Source organism: Carassius auratus, chromosome 9 (genome assembly GCF_003368295.1).
Source record: "Carassius auratus strain Wakin chromosome 9, ASM336829v1, whole genome shotgun sequence".
In the NCBI taxonomy this organism is placed as follows: domain Eukaryota; kingdom Metazoa; phylum Chordata; class Actinopteri; order Cypriniformes; family Cyprinidae; genus Carassius; species Carassius auratus.
Window position 1 is genome coordinate 3,013,666 of NC_039251.1, and position 12,941 is coordinate 3,026,606.

Below are 12,941 nucleotides of genomic sequence, written 5' to 3' on the forward strand. Positions count from 1 at the left end.
ATCAAAGAATCCTGTTAGAAGAGATACTTTCAAAGTATCACAGTTTCAGCAGCACAACTCTGATAATAAATCATCATATTATTCTGATTTGTGAAGATCATGTGACACTGAAGACTGGAGAAATGATGCTGACAATCACAGAAATAAAATAGATTTTAATGTATATTAAAATAAAAAAGTTGTTTTACTTCATAATAATATTTCCCTTTTTTCCTGTATTTTTGATCAAATAAATGCAGTTTTGACGAGTAAACTCCTGTAAAAAAACAACAACACATAAAAAATCAATCTGATCCCAAAGTCTGACCGGTGTGTGTGTGTGTGTTTGTGTATAGCACTTACAAACTAATCCCCACAAGAATAAAGATGTTAAATACTCATCTGAGGAGAAAACTATGTTGCATAATAATGAAAGGATGTGTGACGTACACTTTCTGTAAACTGAGCCAAACATTTTCACTGATTTAGGGTAGAGTAAGAATATTTAAAGTATTGTGCAAGTTAGTTCATACTTGGATATAATTTTATATGCAATATTACCTTTTCTTTTCATCATCATCTTTAAGAGTTCATGATCATTTCTGTTCAACTTTGTTTCTCAGTTGATGAATCCATCCATAATTCATAAAACACAACACATGCAACTTCCTGTCATTGAAATCATTTAAAAATCAAATCGACAGGTAAGAAAAAAAAACCTCAGGCCCAAATATTCAGTTATCACTAATGAACTGTTTGACAAACACTTCTTGCTTCGAAGTACAGATCTGAATTTAAAAAAAAAAATCACAAACAGTCACCGGAGTCTCAATCTGAATCAACGGAGTCGCGAACATGCTCCGAAGTGCCGATCTGAATCAACCGAGTCGCGAACAGGCTCCGAAGTGCCGATCTGAATCAACCGAGTCGCGAACATGCTCCGAAGTGCCGATCTGAATCAACCGAGTCGCGAACATGCTCCGAAGTGCCGATCTGAATCAACCGAGTAGCGAACAGACTCCGATGTGACAATCTGAAAACTTCGACCAATGAATGTAAAAAATAAATGCGTTTTAATATAGTAAAAATAATTTAGAATGATCTTTCTCTATATTATATTAACAGCCTAACTTTTAACGAGCAATGCACCATAAGATCACCTTTACACTATAAAAAACACTATATTTCAGCCTATATTAATAACCTCTATGTAAATAAAACAGAATACCGTTCTTACCAAATTCATTCAACATGTTATTAAATCATAATTAGTTTTTAAACACTGACAGGAACTTTCAGAGCTGATTTCAAAGTTACTTCGTTTATAAAACAACTCTATGAAAGACTCAGATCACGTATCTAAAAATAAATCGCTATAGTAAAAGAGAAATAATAAGAGGAGTGAAGTTTCCTACCGTTCTGCTGTGTTTGGTCCTCACGCGCGTCTGACGCTCCGCGGCGCGTCTCCGCCCCTCACACGCGCGTTTACAGCGCTAAATTAATCATATTTGCTAATTATCATACATTTACTTCATTGTCAGCTTCAGGTAATTCATTAATTATTGTTCAATGAACTGTTTGATACAAAAAAAGGTTGTATTTCAGTAATAATTCAAAATTATGAAAATAAAATATATAAAATAATGGTTTATATTTTAATATCCTTTAAAATATAATTTATTTCTGTGATGTGCAGCTGTATTTTCAGCATCATTCCTCAAGTCTTCAGTGTCACATGATCTTCAGAAATCAGTCTAATATGATGATTTATTATTAGAATTATTAATAGTTGTGATGCCAAATATTATTTTGGAATCTGCGATACTTTTTTCCGGATTCTTCAATGTATATATATATTTTTTTTAAAAACAGCGTTTATTCAAAATATAAATATCTTCTAACAATATTAATCTTTGATTTCACTTCTTATCAATTTAATACATCTTAAAAGAGTTATAAACTTTTGATTTATATTGTTTATTGTTAGAAAAGAATATTTTAAATAAATGCTCTTCTTTTTAACATTTCATTCATCAAAGAATCCTGAAAGAAGTATCACAGTTTCAGCAGCACAACTCTGATAATAAATCATCATATTATTCTGATTTGTGAAGATCATGTGACACTGAAGACTGGAGGAATGATGCTGACAATCACAGAAATAAAATAGATTTTAATGTATATTAAAATAAAAAAAGTTGTTGATCAAATAAATGCAGTTTTGACGAGTAAACTCCTGTAAAAAACAACAACAACAACACATAAAAAATCAATCTGATCCCAAACTCTGACCGGTGTGTGTGTGTGTGTTTGTGTATAGCACTTACACACTAATCCCCACAAGAATAAAGATGTTAAATACTCATCTGAGGAGAAAACTATGTTGCATAATAATGAAAGGATGTGTGACGTACACTTTCTGTAAACTGAGCCAAACATTTTCACTGATTTAGGGTAGAGTAAGAATATTTACAGTATTGCGTAAGTTAGTTCATACTTGGATATAATTTTATATGCAATATTACCTTTTCATTTCATCATCATCTTTAAGAGTTCATGATCATTTCTGTTCAACTTTATTTCCCAGTTGATAAATCCATCCACAATTCATAAAACACAACACATGCAACTTCCTGTCATTGAAATCATTTAAAAATCAAATCGACAGCTTAAAAAAAAAGCCTCAGGCCCAAATATTCAGTTATCACTAATGAACTGTTTGACAAACACTTCTTGCTTCGAAGTACAGATCTGAAAAAAAAAAAAAAAAAAAAAAAAACACAAACAGTCCCCGGAGTCTCAATCTGAATCAACAGAGTCATAATTTTAAAATGCAGCTCTTTACATTTAGGCTTGACAGGAAATGTAAGAAAATTCAGACACTCTTTTCCTATCATAATGATAAAATATATAAGATCTCCTTACTTGACCTGAAAAACAACGTTACAATAGACAATTCCTCAAAAATCTGTGAGAACATTTTCTATCATGAGATCATGTATTTTGGGAAATATTGTTGAATATTTTACTTGTTCCTTAACTAATTTAATCAACTGCAATGGTATATTCTTAATTATTTTATCAAACATTTTAGAGGAACTAACTTACATTATATTTAACACAAATATCATCATAACTCAGTATATTCCTGAGTTGTCCATAACGTGTAAGTGACCATCTGTCTTTCTTCCAGCACTCATCGATGAACAGAGATCATCTATTCACCAAAATACACCTGTTATTCCAGATAGACGTTATGTGCGCTAAAATTAGTTTCAAGGGTAAAGTACAATTGTCTAAACTTGTAAAATGAAACAAAGTTCAATTAAACTTAACTAATCTGTAGTTAGCTTTTCAGTGTCTCTTAACTGCAACCAATTATGTATTAATATTGAGTAAAATATTTTTTCACTGCATTGCTTTTCAACCTGAATTATTAATATTTTTTTTTTTTTTTGGATTTCAATTTGTATTGTTTCTAACAGGATTGAGCGTCTCTGGAGTGATGTCAGAATCACGGTCACCAACAAGTCCTCAGACACGCTGCACTCGCTGGAGCAGAAGGATTGCTCGACAGATCAGTGATTGAGGACCTTTTCAGTGTGCACTACACTTTTCTCCCAAGACTTCAGGCAGACTTGGACACATGTTCAGAAGCCTGGAATCATCATTCACTCTCCTCAGAGGACAATCGAAGTCCCGAGCAGCTGTGGCAGATTGGAGTGATGCACACAAATAATGAGCGATCTGAGAGATACGAGGAATGGTAATGCTGTCTTAGTCAGTAGCCCTCACTGCAGAACACACAAGATCCAGCGAGCAGAGACGCTCGGTTAAGACATATTTAAAGTTGGAGGAGATGGATCTAGATCCAGGGGTAGAGACAGGGAGGTTTAGGGACATGTAAAGTGGGACTGAGGAACTCTGTGTTTGTCTCTCGCTGCTGTGTAGGTTACAGTACAGGAACATGCATTTACTAGAGGCAAGCAGAAACTATGCTGACCATATCGAAGCTGACAGTCAGGATCAAATGTGCAGAAGTAATGGAGACATGCCCCTGACCAGTAATCCACTGCATGAAACTGCTGACGGTGATCTTGTCTTGTTCTGCATTTCCTTTAGTGCAGTTTGTTTTATCACCTGTTTGCTGTCATCTTCAACCCTGCTCTCCTTACTGCTGCTCCCTTCTTCTGCAGAAAACACACACATCTATGTCTGCAACCTTACTTGTGTTAACAGTCTCTGAACTTGGACTGACAATACCTCACATTTTTAAAGTGCCCCTAATATACTGTTTTACAATTGTTTTAGAGGTTTCCTACAACAAGTTTATATTCAAAAGTGTGAAATGATCCAAATCTTCAGTCTTTTCCACAAGCCCTCTCTGCTCTGACTGGTCAGACGCCCGGTCCGTTGTTGAACTGATGTAATTTAAGTATTAAGAGTAAGAGTAATGAAGTTCCCTTCATCTTCAAGGCTTTGAATGAAGTCCTGCAAGTAGTTCACAATCCGTGATTCTCTCTGCGCTTCACTGAACCCACCGCACTTAAAACAGTGACAGGGACATCAGATATTTCATTATTTCTCATGACAATGGAAAACCTGTAAAAAGCTGCAGACGAGAGTCTACGAATGAGTATAATGTCCCAAAAACATCTAACCCTGATGTGTGGATTGAAGAGAAAGGAGGAGAGTCAGATGGACAGAATCACAGATACTACACCTGACAATGTCTTCCTTTCATCACATGTTAGGATCCTGTGTACCACATGCTACGATTCTTTCAGAAAGCTCAAGCAAGGCTGTAGTGTCTGCAGTCTCAATCTAAAGAAATAAAAACCAGGAGTAACACACACATACACTACACAGATGTATATACAAATCTGAATTGAGTTGAATTAGAAAACCTTGTCAATCAGATCTAGCAGGTCTGCATCTGTTATGTCAGCTCATCTTTATTAATCTCCCGGAAGAAATGAAATTGTAAATCCACTCCATGAAAAAGGTCCGTCCTGAGTAATGCTCACTGCCATTATTTCACCAACTATCCTAAAGTACAACAACAATATTAATTAAACATTACAATGAATGTAATATGGTGTATTTATTTATCAAAATGCTCCTCTCCAGAAGTAATTTTGTAGCTGAATACCAAGTTGATGGTCCCTGAATATGGATTTGATGAGAAACATGACATCTTGTTGACGAGCTGTTTGTGACGTCTCTGAAGTACGGCTGAAGCACTGATTGAGCGATTACATGTGACAGGATTCATGTCAGTAAATTGTCCTGTATCTGTTTACAGACCCTTTGGCATTCATTCATGTTTATTTGGCGCTGTAGCCCGTAACTGGTGTTAAAAACAGAGGAAGACGTGATCTTTCAAGTGTGCTGCATGCTGTCGCTTCACTTGACCTGAGACACACTGCGTGATCGTCACTGCATTAGATAGAGAGGACCACAGTCAGATTTATTGGTTACATTTCAAGATAAGATGGACAGAAATCAAATCTGAGACTTTGTTTCTTATCAAAAGTAACAAAACACAAAGCCTATTGTGGTTTAATGGATGAGAGATGTGCTATAATGTTATGTTCATTCATCAGCTGTAAAGAGACGATCCATCCTTGGGATTTACCAATCAGTTTGTAAAGATGAGATCGGTTCGATTAAAATTGAGACATCAATATTATTTTACCCAGCTGTAATGCTAATAAACCTTCCTGAAATTGTCATTCTGAAAGTCTGTAATTGAAAACTTCAGATTTTTTCCAGTGCTCCCTCCCTCAAATAATCTAATATTACTTAAACAAAGATTAATAAATTAGACTTAATTGCATCTCTTGTGCTTGTCTTGCTTTTGTCCCGTTATGATGAAATCTTGGTTTGGTCTATCGTCAGCTCTGAAAGAAATTCAATTTAGCTAAATAAAAATGACTACCACACACAAACAACTAATGGTAAGGACTGTAGGTTAAACCAATAATTTCATGAAAACACAAAGCATAAAATAAAAATAATAACCTTTCCCCACAGGTACTCGCATGTGCTTCAATAAAGTCTTCTGAACACATGGCAGAACACACAGGACAAGATACCTCACAAAAAAATGCAGGAAAACACTTCAAACTCAGAAAAACTGAATTTTCTCCAGTCATTACTCCAGTCTTCAGTGTCACATGATCTTCAGAAATCATTCTAATATACTGATCTGATTCTCTTAATATCTGTGTTGAAATGGTTGTGCTGCCGAATATTTTCTTGGAATCTCTGATCATTTTTTCTGGATTCATTAAGGAATGAAAAAGATTTGGAAGGACATGAGTGAGTGAGTAAATTATGACAATTTTCATTTGTGGTTAAAGTGTCCCTTTAAAGGAACACAATCCCTTTGAGAACAAAAATTATGATAATTTTGTTCATTTCAAGCAAATATCGTCTCCTTGTTCAAATTGTGCCGTCACAACATGCGTCTCGTTTCTTTGTCTCTCTAAAGTAACAGCATGATGCAGACCAGTGACGTCTTCCCATCTGTCCACAGGAATGATGACCTGGAGGATACAGCACTCAGGAAAACCAGCTCCTGAACACAGATCAATTGTAAGAAGTCCACATCCACAGACATCTGTGAAAGAGCGTGCTCCAAACGTGACTGAAGTCTCCCTCATATCTGCTCTAGAAGTATCTGTACCTGTACAAATAAAGACAGCACTTCGCGTGGGAAAAGGAGCAGAAATGACACGACTAAAATAGTTCATACTCATGAGGTTCTTCTTTTGTAAAGCTGACACTTGGTCGCTCATTGTTGTAATTTATTACAAATATTCACATTTATTCTCACAAAACAAAATAATAACACATTAAAGCGTTATACGTTATTTGTGCTGTTTGTTTAAACTTCATTCACAAATGATTTTGACAATTAAGCTTAACACACTCTTAAAAATTAACTATGGTTTTAACAAAAACTACATAATTAAACTCTGGTAACCACAAATTAACTATATATTTTTATGACTTTGTATTTAACATGAATTAGTCAAAACATTGTAAGTTACCAATTATAAGCGTTTCACTGAACAGAAAGAGAGCAAAGAATCAATCCTCAAAGTCAAGAACATTATCACTGACTTCAGTCTAGCAAGAGTTCAAGCTCTCTCAAAAACTCTGATTATAATCACTGAAGCTGTTTACACTGTCAAATTAATCTCTTACTTACATTGTGTGCACAGCTCTACATTGTTGTTCATGAAGAGAGAATTCACCAGAGAACAGCAAGCGTGCGTTCTGCCTCATACTTTCTTTTCTTTGGTAAATTACTGTCACGGTTGGTAAACCGTGATCTCGGGTTGTTTACACTTTGTGGTGAATTCTGTGTGTTCTGCGTCTGCACTGATTAGTTGTGGGCGTCTCCGTTAATTGTATCAGCAACAGCTGCCACTCATTACTCATCTCCTATATAATGGCTTGTCTCACGTCTTGTGTTTGTGAGATCGTTGTTTCATGTCGTTGTGTTACCCCGTCTGGCTTTAGTGTTAGTTTGCGTTTGGATGTCTGTGTTTTTCCCTAGAACCTCATCCACTCTCCGCACGATCACTCAGCCACGGACTCTTACCTTCGGCTCCATTCCCCGCAGTTCCTGTGCCACTCTCTCCTGCTGCCTCACGCCACCAAGACCCGGACTTCCCACCTACACTCCACTTCAGGCTGGATTTCTCACCAACCACCGTCTCCCTGGAGTGTTATCGTCCCATCGTCTTTGTGTGTCATTGTTCTACTTGTATTCATCTCATTAAATCCTGTTAACTCGCATTTGTTTCCGGACTGTCTTTCACCAGCCGTCATAGAACGATCTCACCCAACATGGAAGCAGCGAGCACCAACACCCTCACCGATTTCATGCACCATAGCGTCAAGAGAATGGATCAGCAGCAGGAGAGCATCTCGAACACCGGACGCGCTGTCCAAGCGCTGGTGGCACAGGTGTCCGAGCTCACCCAGCAGATCCATCAGCTCACGTCTCCCACTGCGCCCATCGCCCCGCCTGCGCCAACCGTTCCCCCGGGGATTCCCCAGGACCACTTCCGGCCTGAGCCGCGACTTCCGGCACCGGAGAATTACGCTGGTGAGCCAACTTATTGCAGAACATTTCTTAACAAGTGCTCTATGCATTTTGCCCTGCAGCCCCGCACTTTCGCCGCAGAAGAATCCAAGGTAGCGTTCACGCTCACACTATTATCAGGCAAGGCTGCCTTATGGGGAACGGCGGTGTGGGAGAATCAACATCCGTGCTGTGCCTCGTTCCACCTCCTATCTGAAGAGATGAAGAGAGTTTTCGACCGGGTCGCGACCGGCAGGGAGGCCTTTGGCAGGAGTGCCTCTCGGAACTCCAACAAGGACACTCATCTGTCACTGAATACTCCATCGAGTTCCGGACCCTGGCGGCCGCGTGCCAGTGGAACGAGGCGGCGCAGTGGGATAGATTCCTTCATGGGTTATCCGACCGTGTTCAGCAGGAGATCTACCTCCTCGAGCTGCCTCCTACCCTCAACGAACTCATTGACCTGGCGTTGCGGGTGGAGGCCAGGTTTAATCGCCTGGGCCGTCAACACAGTCCCTCCAGACGACCCGTCTCTTCCGGTAGGGGGCGCTTGAGTCTAGAGAACACGGTCGGTTCTGTCGACGATCACGAGCCCATGCAGGTGGGTCGAGCTCTGCTATCCCGGAGGGAGAGGGAACGGCGGAGGTCCCAAGGACTATGTTTGTACTGTGGAGGCGCTAATCATAACAACTACTCTTGCCCGGTAAAAGAGTCAGCCCGATAGTAAACCTGAGGCTACTATCGGGTGGGATCTCCGCCGAGAAGTCCTCACCCACATTATCGACCCTCCTTCCGGTGAAACTGCGGTGGAGGAATCAACATCATGAATGCCAAGCTCTTCTGGACTCCGGAGCCGAAGGTAATTTAATTGATTCTTCACTTGCATATCACCTGAACATTCCTGTCCGTCCTGTGTCTCTCCCCATCCATGTCACCGCACTCAACGGCCAGGAACTGCCTCCTGTCACCCATCATACTGAACCCATCACACTCATCACATCCGGCAATCATCAAGAAACCATATCCTTTTTTCTCATGGACTCCCCTGTTGCTCCCATTGTTTTAGGTCACCCCTGGTTGTCCAAACATAATCCACGAGTGGAATGGGGTTCGAACACTATCACATTGTGGAGTGAAAGTTGTCATGAGTCTTGTTTGGTTTCTGCCTGTCCTGTTGTTCCTGTGTCTGTCTTTCAGAAGGAGACCATGGCATTGCCAAACATGCCCGTAGAGTATCTGGACCTGAAGGAAGTGTTCAGTAAGTCCCGGGCTGCTCCTCTTCCTCCGCATCGTCCCTATGACTGTGCCATAGACTTAGTGTCAGGTAAATCTCCGCCTAAAGGCAAGTTATACTCTCTTTCTATTCCTGAGAGGGAGGCCATGGAGAAATACATTTCTGATTCCCTAGACTCTGGATTCATCCGTCCTTCCTCATCTCCAGCGGGGGCGGGGTTCTTTTTTGTGGGTAAGAAGGATGGTTCTCTGCGACCTTGTATCAATTACCGGGAGCTGAACAACATTACTATTAAGAATACTTATCCATTACCACTCATGTCTTCAGCTTTCGAGAGGTTGCAGGGAGCATCGGTATTCATAAAATTGGATTTACGTAATGCTTATCATTTGGTCGCATCAGGAAGGGGGATGAATGGAAAACTGCCTTTAATACCCCTAGAGGGCATTTTGAATATTTGGTTATGCCGTTCGGGCTTTCCAACTCGCCCGGGGTTTTCCAAGCACTCGTGAATGACGTGTTGAGAGATATGGTAGATCAGTTTATATATGTTTACCTGGATGACATACTGATTTTTTCTTCATCTCTCCAGGAACATGTCCAACATGTCAGACGAGTGCTCCAGAGGTTACTAGAGAATGGGCTTTTTGTCAAGGCGGAGAAGTGCGTATTCCATGCACAGTCGGTCCCCTTCCTAGGGTTTATCGTGTCGTCTGAGGGAATACGAATGGACCCTGACAAGGTTAAGGCTGTGATAGATTGGCCATCTCCAGATTCCCGTAAGGCCCTACAGTGGTTTCTGGGGTTCGCCAATTTCTATCGGCGTTTTATTCGTAATTACAGCCAACTAGCCTCACCTCTGACAGCCTTGACCTCCCCCAGTACTCCGTTCAGGTGGTCTGACGCAGCTGAAACTGCGTTTTCCAACCTTAAGAACCGCTTTGTTTCGGCTCCCATCCTTATCGCCCCTGATCCCACACGGCAGTTCGTGGTGGAGGTCGACGCATCAGAGGTGGGGGTAGGAGCAGTGTTGTCCCAACGTGCTGCTTCAGACGATAAGGTCCACCCTTGCGAGTTTTTCTCTCATCGATTATCTCCTGCCGAACGTAATTATGACATTGGCAATAGAGAGTTGTTGGCGGTCAAATTAGCGTTGGAGGAGTGGCGCCACTGGTTAGAGGGTTCAGGGGTTCCCTTTATTGTTTGGACCGATCATAAGAATTTAGAATACATTAGAACTGCTAAAAGACTCAATTCCAGGCAGGCTCGGTGAGCACTTTTTTTCGGTCGTTTTGATTTTACCCTATCGTACCGCCCGGGTTCCAAGAACGTTAAACCCGATTCTTTGTCACGTCTATTTGATCCCTCCGCCCGTCCCGTTACTCCTGAGTGTATTTTGCCTGAGAGATTAGTTGTCTCAGCACTCGTATGGGAGGTCGAGTCGAAGGTCAAGACGGCCTTAGAAGGGGTAACGCCTCCGTCCGGTTGCCCACCGAACCGCTTATTTGTGCCGGAGGAGTTAAGGTCCGAAGTTGTCCGGTGGGGTCATTGTTCCAACATGGCTTGTCATCCAGGGATAAGTAGAACTAATGGGTTGGTTAGACAACGATTCTGGTGGCCACGTATGGCTCGCAACGTCCGCGATTTTGTTTTGGCTTGCTCAGTGTGTGCCAGTGGTAAGTCATCTAACCGACCTCCTGATGGGCTCCTTCAACCGCTGTCTGTCCCTTCGAGACCCTGGTCACATATCGCTCTAGATTTTGTTACCGCCCTCCCGCCCTCTAATGGCATGACAGTCGTTTTGACTGTAGTGGACCGGTTCTCGAAGGCGGCACATTTCATTCCCTTGCCCAAATTAACGACAGCCAAGGAGACAGCGGTTACTGTGTTAGATCACGTCTTTCGGCTTCATGGCCTCCCGGTAGATGTGGTCTCAGACAGTTTATCAGATCCCAGTTTATATCCAAATTTTGGAGAGAATTTTGCAAGTTATTAGGAGCGTCAGTTAGCTTGTCGTCGGGTTATCATCCCCAAAGCAACGGACAGTCTGAGCGAGCCAACCAAGATTTAGAGAGGACGTTGAGATGTTTGGTCTCCAAGAATCCTTCTTCCTGGAGTCAACAACTCTCTGTGGTGGAGTACGCCCACAATTCGTTGCCAGTGTCAGCTACGGGCCTCTCTCCGTTCCAGTGTAGTGTAGGGTACCAGCCACCAGCATTTCCCAGGAGGAGTTCTTGGGGGGGGGGGATACTGTCACAGTTGGTAAACCGTGATCTCGGGTTGTTTACACTTTGTGGTGAATTCTGTGTGTTCTGCGTCTGCACTGATTAGTTGTGGGCGTCTCCGTTAATTGTATCAGCAACAGCTGCCACTCATTACTCATCTCCTATATAATGGCTTGTCTCACGTCTTGTGTTTGTGAGATCGTTGTTTCATGTCGTTGTGTTACCCCGTCTGGCTTTAGTGTTAGTTTGCGTTAGGATGTCTGTGTTTTTCCCTAGAACCTCATCCACTCTCCGCACGATCACTCAGCCACGGACTCTTACCTTCGGCTCCATTCCCCGCAGTTCCAGTGCCACTCTCTCCTGCTGCCTCACGCCACCAAGACCCGGACTTCCCACCTACACTCCACTTCAGGCTGGATTTCTCACCAACCACCGTCTCCCTGGAGTGTTATCGTCCCATCGTCTTTGTGTGTCATTGTTCTACTTGTATTCATTTCATTAAATCCTGTTAACTCGCATTTGTTTCCGGACTGTCTTTCACCAGCCATCACAATTACATTCAAGCTCCACTTGGTTCAGAAATCTGAGGTGTCTGTCTGAAATCTGGTTCCGGGAGCAGCAGTATTTCGGCGGGGTCCCTCTGGTCTAGTTCTCCGAGTACGTGTCCAGTAGAGCCGTGTGTTCATCCGTCCCTGGAGTTATGACGCTCACACCTCGTCCAGACTGAAGACAGAAGAACCGGTGGATTATAATCAGTGATAGTGTCTACACTGAATGTGAAATCTCCAACAGCAAACGGATTCCTGTTCTATTTCTGACAGAGTCCGAGCTCTTTACAGGACGCTTTGTCACTTCAAGCTGTTGCGTCCCGTATAGACACGGTGATGCTACTTTTACACCAAATATACTTTAAAACAAACACCAGAGACCACTTAGAGTTAGATGCGATATTGGTATACACTTTTCTAAAGTCAGTAGCATTTGAGGAGAATGACTTACAGTCACAACTGTAATTGTTCATCTAGGTGTCAGCTATAATGCACAATTGAATTGAATGTTTGATATTAAAATAAACTGTAAATCATATGTAAATTATGCTACTTTTTCACATGGGCTCAAACGGAAATTTGAAGTTCAAAGCATTTGAGGAGAAAGACTTTTAGTCATAAAACAATTGTAATGAGTTCATTTAGGTGTCAGCTACAATGCACACCTTATACATTTTTAATATATATTAAAATAAATTATAAATAATTTAGGTAAAAACGAGGCCCGTTTATCACTTTCAGGCACATTCCTGTGAAAGTTTTTTTTTTTAGGTTCATATCACAACCCTTACAAAAATAAACCATGGTTTTATCATAGTAAAACTGCTTAATTTTCTTTTGCATGATTTCTGAAT

General features: G+C 41.1%; 2 protein-coding genes and 1 long non-coding RNA gene across 7 annotated transcripts in view; 2 read left to right on the forward strand and 1 right to left on the reverse strand.

Annotated features, from left to right (window-relative positions):
* Nucleotides 1–12,941, forward strand: part of LOC113109173 (NACHT, LRR and PYD domains-containing protein 12-like) — a 1,059,377-nt gene that overhangs the window by 613,777 nt on the left and 432,659 nt on the right.
* The window catches only part of LOC113109178 (NACHT, LRR and PYD domains-containing protein 12-like), a 365,574-nt gene that overhangs the window by 139,319 nt on the left and 213,314 nt on the right, over nt 1–12,941 (forward strand). The window lies entirely within an intron of this gene.
* Nucleotides 3,569–7,327, reverse strand: LOC113109231 (uncharacterized). Of its 2 annotated transcripts, XR_003292876.1 has the most exons (5): nt 7,199–7,323; nt 5,132–6,670; nt 4,887–5,028; nt 4,703–4,803; nt 3,569–4,591 (listed from the first exon to the last, which is right to left on the reverse strand). It is a non-coding gene; the product is annotated as an uncharacterized LOC113109231 (long non-coding RNA). The 2 variants fall into 2 exon arrangements; XR_003292875.1 differs by lacking the exon at nt 3,569–4,591 and having other exon boundaries at nt 4,598–4,803; nt 7,199–7,327.